The following is a 13612-nucleotide window of genomic DNA, read 5'->3' on the forward strand; positions in this document are numbered from 1 at the left end:
CTTATAGACAAACATTTTTGTAAATGCAATGGAAAAAGTATGTCAGTTAAAGAAAAAGTATCTCAATATGAAAAAAGTAATTAATAACAAAAAATGCGCAAAACAATAGCCTACTTACAAAAACTAAGATATTAACTCCCAGCATTCAGTTCTGTTGACGGATATTTTTTAACAATATCGACAGTTTTGAACTTGGTTATCAAAACCAAAATATTTAATGTTTTTAGGCTCAATTTTTTATAAGAAGTAACGCATTATCAAAGTAGTAAGCTCAAACTGAAACATTAAAACTGAAATTAAGAAAATCAAATAAAAATTTCTAATTCAATACATTTGATCTAATTTTGAAGACCAAACACCAATATATTCGACACCTTTATATTTCACAACTGTAAAAATTAAATCTTTTTCAAAGTGACAATTAGATGAATACACTAACTCCTGAAAAAAATGATAATAAAAAACAAAAACAAAAAAACCTATCTGTTCAGGGGGAATATACAAAAAAATCCCAGTATTCTGTTCAGGAGAAATATTTGTGACTATAGTGGATTCATATATAAGCTCATGGGTACTCTTGCAATGTAAGCAAAAACTAACGACATATTTTTACCGAAATTGCCCTTATTAAGTTGTTTTCATTGTGTTTTCCATAATTATACGAACTTTCTCATGTACAAATAACTGCACTAATAGCTAATAAACAAATACGTATTTAGGATCACCATAAAAACCTGATTCTTTGATTCAATGTTATCAATGGTTAATCTCTTACACTTTCGTTATTGACAAGGATCGTTATTTACTTTACTATGAAGAAATTGATTTTTTTTTTGTGTGTGTGTTACTCCAACCAAATCATATATAAAACATATTTGTGAAAAACTGCAAAGGAGTCACTCAGTCGCAAACCAGAACTAAAATTTTCCTTATTAATGGTCAAAATCTATTGGCAGGCAATCAACAATGGGGCAACACACATTTTTCCATGGTTGTCTCCTATTCTGCTCTCTTTTCATGGGTTTCCTTATATAGTCCCAAGTTTCCTTATATACTTTATAGTCCAAAATTTCTAGGAGCTATGGACTCCCCCTGTCCCCCATTGTCAGCACCCATTTCACGACACCCTAGTTCACGACTAGTTACTTAGACCTCTTATATTCCTTTCAAAACATTTGGGTGAAATGGAGACAAAACTGAATCTAAATATTTGATGAAGTCAATTATAGTTCAGTTAAAGATCTAAGCCATCAAAATAAACACTAGAAAATTTCAAGCAGAGCATACCTTTTAAGCAAAAAAAATGAAAATGATTATCTAACCCATTATTTAGACGTTGATTTAAATAGGGAATCCTTCTAACTTAATTCTAAATACGTTTGAAAAATTAAATGGTATTATGTTCATTGATTGTAGGATAATTGATAATTATCTGTAAATGGCGTAGAAGTGGTCACAATAGTGGAAGGGATTTTGCTCGGTGGCAGCCGGGGGTGCACAAGTTTTTTTTTAACTTGCACTCATTTTTAACAACTTTAACTCTTTTTTTTTGCCTTGATTTGCACTCTTTTTTGAAGTTGGTATTTGGCAACCTTGATGGAAGGTACTAGCCAAGATATGAAGAAAGAAGGTAGAGATAATGCCTGTGAAGTAAGCTTGGCATTGGGCTTCGACTATTTGGCTTGATCTTAACTATTAAACTAGCAGAGTAACTGACTTTACTAGAATCTAGAAATAGGCCCTGTTCAGTTGATGGTCTTAGTTTTAGTCCTATATGTCCCAGTTTTGCCCGAATGAAGGACAAATGATGCCATACATTCAGATTGACGTCATTTGTTCTGTTCCTTCTGTTGTTTTTTTCTTTTTTAGTGATGAAATATGGCATCATTATAGATTACAAAAACTTTTAGTTACCAAAGGTTTAAGTTTCATTCTAGATGGCATTCCCCTCCTTTAATATAACATCCAACAGTTCAATATTACATCTGTTAGTATCAGTAAACCTAAGATTTTTGAGAATTTCTCGTTTTTTGAACAAAGTACTCTGGAAAGAATCTGCATTCAATCCTCACTTTCTTGTTGCTACTCCTTAGATAACACAGTTGGGCCGAATTTGCAACCCCAATTTTAGCAGAAGTAGTTGTAAACCTAGTTGGGCCAAATTCAAGCTTCATAGTCACAAAGTCCACAAATGTAAATAAAAAATCAACAATTTCAAAATTTCAGGAACTTTAAAATGGATAAAAACAATTAAAACTCACGGAATTTATAACCAAATTAAACAAAAAGACAGTTTAATCTTGTGGGTAAAAAGCAAAAACACAATTTATTAACACTAAAAATAGAAAAGCCTATTAAAATAAGTTCAAAAATGAATGGTAGGCATTGCTCAATGAGTTAGAAATAGGAGGGGGGAGGAATTCTCTTATCTAACATTTCAACTGTGCAGAGGGAAAATATTCTTCTATATCTTTCGGTGGAAAATTTTATTGGGGTAACCAGGGAAATTTTTTTGAAGCAGAGCAAGTGAGGCAAGGCCAAAGGGGGAAAAAGACTAGGAAAAAGTAAACTTGTCCAGGAGTTATGTAGAGCAGTCTTGGAAAAACTAAAATAAAGTTTTCTTTAGAGAATGAAAGGGTTTATGCATACGCATTTCCTTTAAACAATTTGATTTTCAGTTTAGTTAGTAAAATTTGAAAAAGAAAAGACAAAAAAAAAACACTTGCAATATCCAGCTGGGTATGCTTTTGCGCTCTAAAACCATTTTAGTTAAGCACTACTTAAGCTCTATCGTAAGGAACAAGGGGTTGAGAAGATTGGTAATTCCTGTTTATACGAGATTATTTGCATCATTGACTTCACGAAGAGATAAGTTGATCACGAAGTGAAACTACATAGCATTGTAGTAAATGTGCTACTGACTTTTCCCTACATGATCAATACAAGGTGAATGCATATGATATACTATCGCTAGTTGTTGTCTTCGAAAGTGAACATCTACATGTAAAAGTAGAAATCTAAAGAAAAAGAAAGAGACGTTTTTTGTACATATATGTTTTATTAATAAACAAATTTACAAACATTATTAGAACACTTTATTCTTAGAGCACTGAAATAAATATTATGTATATAGGAGAGGGTATTTTCCACTTTGAAATCATTCAGACGAGGATTGTCCACGTAAATGTTGAGAAATTCCTTATAAGTATAGCCAGGACATCAGAAAACGAAACACAATAGTACCTAAAACCCACAGCTTTTAATCGTCAAATCTCTTACTCTCTTCCGTTTTTGAACAAGAGAGTTCCCCTTGTTTTCAATATAGGTAATATGAGGGGCAAGCAAAAAGGATCGAAAAATTTAATACTTTTCCTACTTGGGAATACGCATAGCGAGTAACCAGTATTTCTTATATTCGACGGACGGCTAAACAATGGTAATTGTATAGCTATTACTTTGAATTTTTTCAAGGAAATCCAAGGGAATGAAGTAGAATTTGTATTTTGACATGAATAAGTCCAATTTAAATAAATCAATTATTTGATTTGTGTTCCTGGTGCCAATTCTAATAGAGCACTACCGTCCGGGATGATCTACCAAAAGGATTCAAATCGACTTAGTGATTTTGACGTAATACTTTCAGTATCACGCCAAGTGATACTGAACAAGAGTGCCAGACAAGTCCAAAACAATTACACCATGAGTTTTTGACAACAACAGATTGACTATTCCATTTTCAAATGTTTGTGAATCATGATCCAATGATTGCATAGCCAATTCATACAGATTTCTGTAGGATTTTTTTTATCAAACAAGAAAATTTCATAATGAAATTCCCTTCACCTTGCACACAAGACTGGATAAGCCAAAAATTTAAAACTATGGGGGGTGTGGTCCAGGATCCAACGGCACTAGCACTCTTCAAAAAGACAGAGGCGAGTTTCGAGGAGGTTTCTCCCTCGATAAACCATGAATCAGCATAACTATGAGAGCCAGTGGTAATGTGACACTGATTGGTGACTGTATGGGTAACGAGAAGTTTGATATTGTTACCGTTGACTCTCAGTTTTTCCACTGCCGATGCAACAGAGCTCATAACCTGCTGTCTTTGAGCAGACGAGTTGCTGAAGTGAGATTGACATTCGTATCTGGTGCTGCAGCAAGTGTTTTTCTCCAAATGAAAAATTAAATAAAAAAAAGGTTTTTTTAACTGCAAGTAAGGAGCGACATTAAGACTTAAAACGAATAGAAATTGTTCCGTATATGAAAGGGGTTGACCCCTCCTCAACGCCTCGCTCTTTACACTAAAGTTTGAATCTTTGTCACAACTCTACTTTTTAAAACAATAAGAAACTTTAGCGTAAAGAGCGAGGCGTTGAGATAGGATTGAGATTGTTTTTGTAGATAGGAGCTTGAAACTTCTACAGTATGGTTCTCTGATAAGCTGAATCTGATGGTGTGATTTTCGTTAAGATTCCCTAATTTTTAAAATTAGGCAAATTTTCTCAGGCTTGAAACTTTTGATGAGTACGACTAAATTTAATGAAACCTTTATATTTAAAACCAGCATTAAAATGCGATTCTTTTTATGTACTATTGATATCAAAATTCCGTTTTTTAGAGTTTCGATTACGATTGAGCCGGGTCGCTCCTTACTACATATCGTTACCACGAACTGTTTGATTACCTGAAGCAAGTTGTAGTTTTATGTCAATCTAAACATTTGGATGCAACCATTAAGATATATTAAATATCTCGTGATTTAATTTAACGACCAAATGATACACCTTGGTCACTGCATGAATTAAATCACCGTCAGTGTCATTATTCATAACCCATTGCCTGGACTCTCAATTCATTAGATGACTTTGGAGTCATCAACACAAATTGTGTGTAACTGGCATAGTTTGATAAATTAGTGCTAATACTCACCAACATATATACATTAATTTGCCTCAACACGTTGTGTAGAATGCAGTTTTCATAGGATAGACCGTCGGTAGCGACGGGAGTTTGATTGTCAGATTTTTTTCCACTGCAACACTTAAATCAATAAATGTGGATTATAAATCAACGAAATAATCTGCATTGGAAAATATTTGAAAGTGTATATTTTTCTACAGGGGTTGTTGAGGATAAAATTATTCATAGAAGTCGTGCTTGGCACTGACATCAACATTTTCAGCATTAAGTAGATTCAATGACGAGGTAACTGATGGATGTGAATCTTTGTGGGGAAGATAGGTCATCTTATGACAAGAAATCTTTCTTTGATCTAACAATTTTACTCTTCCTTGTTTTCCTTGCTCTTCTGTTACTTAATACATTTCGAAGTCGTTGTTGTTTTTGATGTCTTTCGCTTCCCACCTGGGTAGAGATTGATGAGCGAATGACGGCCAAGAACCCTTTTTAACCGCTTCCCTTTTTTGCTGAGATTTTAATTGTTCACCAACAGCTCTTGTTGAACATCTAATATTTTCAATAAGACTTCCATAAAACGCAAGCCCTTTGTTAGAGCTAAAATATCTCCGAGTTCACTTCTAAATGTCAACTGACAGGCTTTCCAAATACAAAGTGTTTACGGGAACATGCTAAAGATGTTCTATATACGAGTGATGAATGTTGTTTTCTATACCTTTTCTCAAGAATATGTAAAAGGGAGCCATTTTGATTACCAAACCTCGTCGGATCCACAAACGAACTGTTAATAAATATAAAACTGTCCGAGGAGAAGCTAGGTGCATAGGTACAATGATCCTTGTCACTGAAACATTTTTCTTTAATAATTTGATTTTCAAAACCGAGAACCTCGCGTAAATCATCATTGAAGAAAGTTTTTTCATTCTCAACTGGACTGGTAACGTAAATTCTCCTCTGTTTCGTTGAATAATTGATATTCCAACAGAGTCCAACAGAGTTGCACTCTGTTTCGGACTTGGGAAATGCAGGCGGAAAAGGTCATTAAGCCATTTATAGTCACCGCAGGGTTGAGCATAATGAGACATAGCTGAGGGATATAGGGAATTCATATCAAGGAACACTTCAACTGATTTTTCTCCCCTCTTCACTCCAGTTGGATCAGTTTTCAAGATACGATCTCAATGAAAAATATACTCACCCCTCATTTACCTCTCCATAAACAAATGTTTATCAATGTTGGTAAGGAGTCCAATTTTACCCCGCTAATCTTTAAGATGAGGTCCATTACCATCTGAGCAGTGGAAAAATAATACCCAAGATCAGGACTAAATTCCTCGTAAATTGTGCTCGTATTTCTCCACACAAGGTCCATCAGAGTGAGCCCACTTTCGAACAAAGATATACCACTCCTCCTTAATAATGAATCACTGCATATGTATCAATTCAAATAAAGCATTAAAATAAACGCCAGATACTTTTTTGTGCAATAGAAAGGGAACTATGATGAACTAGACTCAGAATTTTTCATTCAGATGTGTTTGAGGGAGGGGGTAAAGGAAATGAGAATGGGTGTAAGTTGCCCTCTGTTCAATTTGGTCACTTAAAAAAGGTGCTTAAACTTTTAATTTTTGTTCCCATCAGCTCCTCCCGGACTTCTGGGACCCTTGGATTGCTACGATCTTCCTTAGGGGCCACAAAAAAAAAACAGCCAACGACATACATCCATGATCTTTAAATAACAATGAAGACCACATTGCCATCCCAACTTCGTTAAGTACGTGTAGTGCTACTTGCTGTTGTCTTTAAACATTTTCATTCTTTGGCACCAAATGCATAACTCCTAACATTCGCATATAAGGGTTCCAAACCTCTACAATAGAGTTCTCTGATATTTTTTTTCTTTTTTTTAGTTAGGGAGGAAGGGAGATACCTCAAATGGTGCGCTTTAATACCGAAACATCTCAACTCTCATCGAACCTCCAGATTAATACAGAACCAGTGGTGTAATTTTTTCCGAATCCTGGGGGGGGGCAAAGTTGGAGCTAATTTTCCCAAATCAACTGAAAATGATAGCGAAGAATGGAAAATGAGCCATATAGTAACATAAAGGCAAAGATATATTAAAGGAACTGACCTGTCTCTCTGAATGCGTGAAGTATACAGGCTTACCTCAGTCTTGAGTGAGAGGCAAAGTCTGAGTGATTGGCAAAGCCGGGATATGTCTTTTTCAAAATTATATAAAAACTAGCTGTTGGGGTAGCGTTTCGCGCCACCCCAACACCTAGTTGGTGGGGGCGCTTCGCGCCCCCCAAGCCCCCCCCCCCGCGTGCATAAGTCGCTAATGCGCCATATTAGTTACGTGCCATTGTAGTTGTGTCCCTGTGTCCCACCTGTGAATATATATATATATATATATATATATATATATATATATATATATATATATACTAGCTGTTGGGGTGGCGCTTCGCGCCCCCCCCAAGCCCCCCCGCACGCATAAGTCGTTACGCGCCATATTAGTTACGCGCCATTGTAGTTGTGTCCCTGTGTCCCACCTGTGAATATAGATAGGTTTATATATGTGTTTCAAACTACGTAAAACTTGCGAATATACAATATTTTTGGCTTTCCCATTGTCTGTGCATATACAAAGCCTTATGTACTAATAATGACGTCATATGCAAACGCTCTTTTTACAAACAAACAAGCATACACACAACTCGTTTTTATATAGATAGATAGATAGATAGATACAATACAAATTAACTGCGTAAAACTTGCGAATATACAACATTCTTCGCTGTCCAATTGTCGCTGCATATAAATAGATTGTGAGGTTTACCGACCCTAGAACATGCAACGTACAATTGTCCATGGGAAAAACAATCAGTATTAAGATCTATACCACATTTTTCTAATGATTGACCTTGAGCTTTGTTAATGGTGATTGCAAATGCTAATCGAATTGGGAATTACAATCTTTTAAATTGAAAAGGCAGATCCGTTGGAATCATGGGAATGCGAGGAATAAGAACAGCCTCACCCTCAAAAGGCCCTGTCAAGATTGTGGCCTCAATTAGATTTTCCATTGTTTTTTTTACGGCAAGTCGCGTGCCATTGCAAAGTTTTGGATGGTTGATATTTCTTAAAAGTATTATTGGTACGCCTATTTTAGTTGTAGCACGTGTGGTGGAAACCCTGAAAGATCCACGGAATTTAAAAATTCAGATGGATAATAAACCGCTTCATTTGGTTCCAAAACTGTGTCGACTGACTTGTAAAGGACTGCCTGGTCTCGAATCTTGGTCAAAACAATATTGTTGATTTCGTGGACGTCTATATTTTTGGGTGCAAGAATCGCTCTTTCACTTAGCCATTTATTATTTTTATAATTGTTTAGAATATTCGGAAATACTTTTTCAATCAATTCATTTTTGGACGTCACTAAATTACAGAAGTCAGCAGGTAGTTGTATACGTCCTGAAATTGAGTCTACTGGGAGCTTTCCGTTTCCAATTGCCAGCAATTGATCTGAAAATGTTTGACCAGAGTCATCGTTTTGCAATCGGACACGCATATTTGTAGTTAATTTTAATATTTTTACGTGTGCCCATAAATTAGAATTTTTCAGGCAAGCATTCATTTCGTCTGCAGGAGTTGATCTAGGTATTATAGGTAATGTTTGCCTGAAATCTCCCGCAAGCAATATTAATGTGCTGCCAAAGGGTTTCGACTTTCCTCGCAAATCTTTCAAGCATTGATCCATAGCCTTGAGCGATTTTTTGTGTGCCATTGTGCACTCATCCCAAATAATAAGTTTGCATTGCTGCAATACTTTACCCATCCCAGATAATTTGGAAATATTGCACGTGGGAGTTTCTGTAGAATGCAAATTCAGAGGCAATTTCAAAGCGGAATGAGCAGTTCTTCCACCAGGCAGCAATGTTGCGGCTATTCCGGATGACGCAATTGCCAACGCTATATCATTTTTTGATCGAATTGATGCCAGAATCAGTCTTATCACAAACGTTTTACCAGTACCTCCTGGCGCATCCAAAAAGAAAATTTCTCCAACGTTGTTATCGACACAATGCATTATCGTATCATAAATGTCTTTTTGTTCCGACGTTAGCTTGGAAATGTGATTTTGTACATACGACAATAGATCACTCGTACTGTAACTTTGTTCACGATCCAATTCTACACATGTCGAAACAGCAGCGATACGGTTAGGTGAAGGCATTCCCAAATCCTGAAGAGGTTTGTTTGCAATACGTACTCACAAATCTTCTATAATAACTAAAGTTAGTTATAAATTTCTGATGTAAAATCAAAAGTCATATCTGACGTCTCTAACTGTTTTCGATGGAGTATATCTTCGGACATTTTTGACTTATATTTTTCCCATAACTCTGTAGGAGCTGATGGAGAGCAAGTTGTTAAAATGATGCCAAACAATGCACGAATTTGACTTGGAGTTGACGTTTCGCACGCGTCATTGATGCAGTTATCCCAGTGTTGGTCATTCTCCAATAAATTCAGAGCTTGGCATGCACTACGGTAAGTGTCATGTATAGCACCGTTTACAGTTCTCAAATACTCAAAGGATATCGGACCGGGTACATTCACCAAAATCAGGCGTAGAAAGAAGCATTCATGTTGATTGGGGTGAACGTTGTAGAATCTTCCTATCGTGGTATCTTTGAAGATGGTAGGTTGGCCGTCGACTGACTTACCCTGTTTTCGACGTTCAAATACTTTATTTTTAGTATTCAACGTGCAATACGAAGGCACTTCAGTATACAGCAGTTTTTTTTGCAAAAGAATCATTTTTGCAAAGCGAAAAGAAACCGGTTAACTTTGTATCCGGTGGATTCATGGCTCTTTGTTGTACGTTGGTTTCCGAGTCATAAACACGTTGACCATTCTGTAAATGTACCGCTAAATGAACAACAGCTGGACTATGTTCATGTATCGGAAATGAAAGAATTCGCCAAACAGCTTCATTACTGCTTATCTATCTTCCAGCCTGATATTGTCCGATTTCGTCGGTATCTTTGATTTAGGGCTGCAAGCCAAAAACTGCCATGTCACTGCCTTTGTTGACGTATTTACATATGTTTTTGATTGCCTTTACGGAGTTACAGTATTCAATGTTTATGTGTGCATTAAATGTTTTTGATAATAATGGGGAATATGGAACAACCCACTGGTTATCTACTTCGATGGTGGTACCGTTACGCTTCTTTATTATTGCTGTTTTACCGCCATCTTCAGTAGATCTTCTTCTATATTGTGGGTAACCATCATTGCCAGTAATTGTGTTGGATACTAAAAGTCGAGGATATTGCTTTGTGCACCTTCCTTTGGCCATGCATGGTGAATTTTCGTTCAGTGCACCGCAAGGTCCATGTATCATATTTTTTACAATAATATCATGTAACCCCTTATCGACATTTTCATCAGATATTTCAGCGGAAATCACATCATCAATCTCGTTCGAAGTAATTTTTTATGTAGCCAGATTAGTATATGTGCGTGTGGCAAGCCTCGTTTTTGCCATTCCACTGAGTACATCCAGCATCTCACTGACCCAAACACTTCAAAATTTACTATGTAGTTTATCAGTGATTTCAACTTTTGCCGGAAGACACGGGCCGTAATGTCATGTCTATGAACCGCCGATTGTCCTTGAAGTAAAAGCTGCAGTATCTCGTCCCAAGATTGATTACATGTAAATGTAATAAATAAATCTGGACGACCATAGAGACGAACATACGCAATAGCATCTTGAGCATATTCATGCATATGACGGGGACTGCCAGCATATAACGAAGGTAAAATTGTTAATCTTCCAACGTTTGTGGTATTACCGTCATTTATAACTGCGTCTCGCAAATGAATGTATTGTTCAGAGCGGAGCTTGGTCTGATTCAGGCGGAGATATAGCAAACGTTCTGATTCAATTTTAGCATACATATCAACGACGAATTGGCGAAACAATTGACGGCATTTTAAAATATAATTTTCTTTATCCTGCCAAATCATTAGTCTATAGGAATAATAATGCATTGCACTGCATTTCTTATTCATTTCTTTGTTAGTGGCTGGATTCATCAATTTAATATTAAAGTGGTAGCCGTCGGCTCCATCCCAAAAAATGATAGGATATTGTAGGGCATCGTAGCATCGATGAGTTTCAGCAATTCTTAACAACTGAGCGTTTCCCTTATGAAGAATAATATCTCGAGGTAAAAACTGATCACCGAATATAACGATTGCCACTTCGTCGATAGTTGGAGCATTGTATCTACGCACATGTTGGCCAGGAGGCGTTTTGTCAGCGGAAATACTAATTTTATGCGTATCAGTAGGCATCAAATCGATGTCTGTTTTGAACAGACGCACTAAATTATTATTTTCGTGGAAAAGATGTTGCAATTGGGAAACGATTGTCCTTTCAACGTTGGGAGAAATTTCGCAACGTGCATTCAATTCAGAATTTCTATCACTGATGAAGTACAATTGTAAAAATTTATGATTTTCGCCTGAGAATGGTAGAAGGGACCTGCTCTATGATAAATTTGCCCTTTTACTTTGAAAGTAGACATAAATTGATCTGGATTTTCGATTTGGGCTCCAAACGACGTCATTTGGAAACATGAGTTGTATTTTCTGATTTTTGACAAAAAACGCTTAGATTCTGACGTAGTTCCAGTAAGGAAAGTCTTCAATGGCTCTGGTGGTGCAGCCAATAGAGGAAGTTTAACTTTTCCTGAGGCGCAACACATTCCCATTGTTTCACGATTGAAATTCAAGGCCTTGCAATAGGGACAAATTTTAGACATTGTCCCGATTTGAACACATCTACTCAAGCTATAATCATCGACTGGGCTGTACCTGAATGCCAGGCGATAACTTTCAGGTTGCTCTGATTCCTCGGCACGCTTTCTTTTCTTACTTTCTCTATCAGCAGCAAGCCTGATTTCTTGCTGTTCTTGTGATTCCTCGGCACACCTTCTTTTTTCACTTTCTCTTTTAGCAGCAAGTCTGGTTTCATGTTGCTCTGGTAGTTCCTCGGCATGCCTTCTTTTTTCACTTTCTCTTTTAGCAGCAACTCTGGTTTCATGTTGCTCTGGTAGTTCCTCGGCACGCCTTCTTTTTTCACTTTCTCTTTTAGCAGCAAGCCTGGTTTCGCGTTTCTCTGGTAGTTCCTCGGCACGCTTTCTGTTCTTTCTTTCTCTATCAGCCTCAAGCCTGTTTCCTTGCTGTTCTTTTGATTCCTCGGCACGCTTTCTTTTCTTACTTTCTCTATCAGCCTCAAGCCTGTTTCCTTGCTGTTCTTTTAATTCCTCGGCACGCTTTCTTTTCTTACTTTCTCTATCAGAAGCAAGTTTTTTGGCATAGACTCTTTGAGCATCTTCCTCGGCTGTTGCCATTGTAAGTTCATCAGTCATTTTACAGTTAAACATTAATAGATTTCTACGTGAACGCATGTCTTAAATATCTTTAATGACGTCACCGTCATAACAAAAATGACGACAACTAACTTCATGATGTCAGTCAACACACAAACATGACGTCACCCGACAGACAGACCCACACATCCACAGACAACTTATTTATCTATATATATAGATTTAACTACGTAAAACTTGCGAATATGCAACATTCTTGGATGTCCCATTGTCTGTGCATATAAATAGATTGTCAGGTTTACCGACTCTTGAACATGCAACATATAATTGTCCATGGAAAAAACAATCTGTATTCAGATCTATACCTCATTATTCTAATGATTACCCTTGAGCTTTGTTGATGGTGATTGCTAATCGAACATTCCCTGTGTCCCCGTCGTCATTTATATATCCCCCTGTGCCCCCCGGCGTCCCCGTTGTTGTTGTTTCCCTGTATCCCGGTCGTCATTTTTGTCCAGGTCGTCATTTGTGTTCCGGTGTCACGGTCTGTAATTTCTCTTTGAGTGTCCTGGTCGTCATTTATATTCCCTATGCCCCAGTGTCTCGGTCGTCATTTGTGTCCCGATATCCCGGTCTTTAACTTCGTCAGTCGACAAACATGACGTCAGTCGACACACAAACATGACGTCACTCGACAGACACACACACAACTTATTTATATATATATATATATATAAGCTGTTGTGGTGGCGCTTCGCGCCAACACAACACCTAGTTGGTGGGGGCGCTTCGCGCCCCCAAGCCCCCACCCTGCGCGCGTAAGTCGTTACGCGCCATATTAGTTACGCGCCATTGTAATTGTGTCCCTGTGATTCTAATGATTGCCCTTGAGCTTTGTTGATGGTGATTGCTAATCGACCATTCCCTGTGTCGCCGTCGTCATTTATATATACCCCTGTGCCCCCCGGCGTCCCCGTTGTAGTTGTGTCCCTGTGTCCCGGTCGTCATTTATATTCCCTGTGTCCCGGTCGTCATTGGTGTCCCGGTATCCCAGTCTGTAATTTCTCTTTGAGTGTCCCAGTCGTCATTTATATTCCTTGTTTCCCGGTCGTCATTTGTGTCCCGGTGTCCCGGTCTGTATATACATTCGTTCTTGAATTGGTCTTTCTTTTAGTTTTTAGTTTTTTACCTTTTTTTAGTTTTTTTTAGTTATACCTCATGATTCTAATGATTGCCCTTGAGCTTTGTTGATGGTGATTGCTAATCGAACATCC

The sequence above is a fragment of the Artemia franciscana genome, chromosome 15, assembly GCF_032884065.1.
Source record: "Artemia franciscana chromosome 15, ASM3288406v1, whole genome shotgun sequence".
Taxonomy (NCBI): domain Eukaryota; kingdom Metazoa; phylum Arthropoda; class Branchiopoda; order Anostraca; family Artemiidae; genus Artemia; species Artemia franciscana.